The sequence below is a fragment of the Quercus robur genome, chromosome 8 (assembly GCF_932294415.1).
Source record: "Quercus robur chromosome 8, dhQueRobu3.1, whole genome shotgun sequence".
NCBI lineage: Eukaryota > Viridiplantae > Streptophyta > Magnoliopsida > Fagales > Fagaceae > Quercus > Quercus robur.
Genome location: NC_065541.1, coordinates 16,614,307 through 16,616,029, shown reverse-complemented (window position 1 = coordinate 16,616,029; position 1,723 = coordinate 16,614,307).

The following is a 1,723-nucleotide window of genomic DNA, read 5'->3' as shown; positions in this document are numbered from 1 at the left end:
GGTGTGATTGGTCATATAAGACCTCAATGTCATAAGTTGAAGAGGGAACAAAACCATATTGCTAGATCCCTTCCCAAAAGGCCTAGTGGACCTAAACACATTGTGTGTCACCATTGTGGTGCCTTTGGTCATCTAAGACCTCAATGCTCTAAGTTTCATGTTTTTAAAAGAATCAAAAGAAAAGAAAAACTTGAGCTTCTTGGAAGTTGTGCTAAAAAGGATAAACCGGATTTGAGTGATAATAGCATGTTGTTAAAGAAAGTGTTTAATGCTCTTAACTCCTTGTCTATGTGCATCTCCGGTTCTCATTCTTCTAACCCTCGTCTCACTTCTCATGAGACACTCATTCCAAACAATTGTTCTGTTTGGATGAGGAAGGGTTCCTATGGTTGAGCTTTTGCTCCTTTGGTCCTTGATCTAATTCTTTCGATCTTTGTAGGACCCTTCATGCATTAGATGCTTCATTGTCATGCATTTGTGCATCATGCATATCTTTATATGCATTGTTTTGTTTTTGTTTTGATCTTACTTTTATGTCTTTGGTTTGTGTGTGTAAAAATCCAAAACCACATAAAAAGTAGAAAATCAAAAAGTTTGATCGACGTTGTTGAGTTTTGTCTCAAAACTTGTTTTGCCTTGTACCTTTGTGCTAATGGCTTTGTGCATTTTCGAGCATTGCTTGTTTCTTTGCACTCATATCACTGTGGGAGAAATCTTGAAATCTATGTGATTGTTGTAAATAGATCTTCAAACTTGTCATGAATGATTAGTGAATGGTTATGTTGATCTTGAAACTTGCATAGACTTGTGTCTATATATCTTCCCACTCTTTATTTTTGTTTTTGCTAAGAAGAGCTCACCAAATGTAAATCTCCAAATGAAAAGAGATATTGAGCTGCAAAAGCCTGTCGCACATTCTAGTATTCGACTAGGAAAAAGGGTAAGCGACCTTATATTAAAGAGAATGTTTATTCAAAAAGCCAAAGGCTTGTTCATTAAAGTGAAATATCAAATATCACTCTCACAATGAGAGGTGATTGTCTCAAGAGATCAAAATGATCAAATGTTATGGAGTCAAATGTAAAGCTCCAAGATATGTTATCAAGTTTTGTGGGAGGTCATATATACATATTTCTATAATTGAGATGGATCACTTGATCTAGTGCTAATTGTGTATGTCTTGGTTGAATTGATCATTGAAGCTTCACATTAGACTAAGGACTATCTCATTGTTGATATCCACACACAACACACAAGTTTATGTTCAATAAATGCCATATTCATTTGTGTGATTGTACTTGATGAAATGTGTTTTCACATGCTCAATCTTTGTTAATTCAAGCACAAAAAGATTTTTGAGTGTTTTAGGTGTTTTTGGAAAGTGTTTTGCTGGAAAAATTTGAAATTTTCAAAAATAAAGTTTTGCCCTGTTTTGGCGGCTCAGTCGCGGGTATGTCAAGTCGCGAGCTTCAGTCGCATCTTCGCTGGTCAGTTTTGGCGACTTGTTCGCGAGTGGAAGGTCCAGTCGCGAGATTCACTCAGAGATTTTCGCGGCTCAGCTCGCGACTCACTCGCGGGTAGACCTTCCAGTCGCGAAAAACACTTAGAAAATTTTTTTCAAAATTTTCCTCTTGATTGTTTTGGCGGCTTGAGCTGGCGACTGTGTGGCGACTTGAACCAGTCGCGAAAATCGCGTGTTTTGCAGAAACAGGAGCAGTTTTTA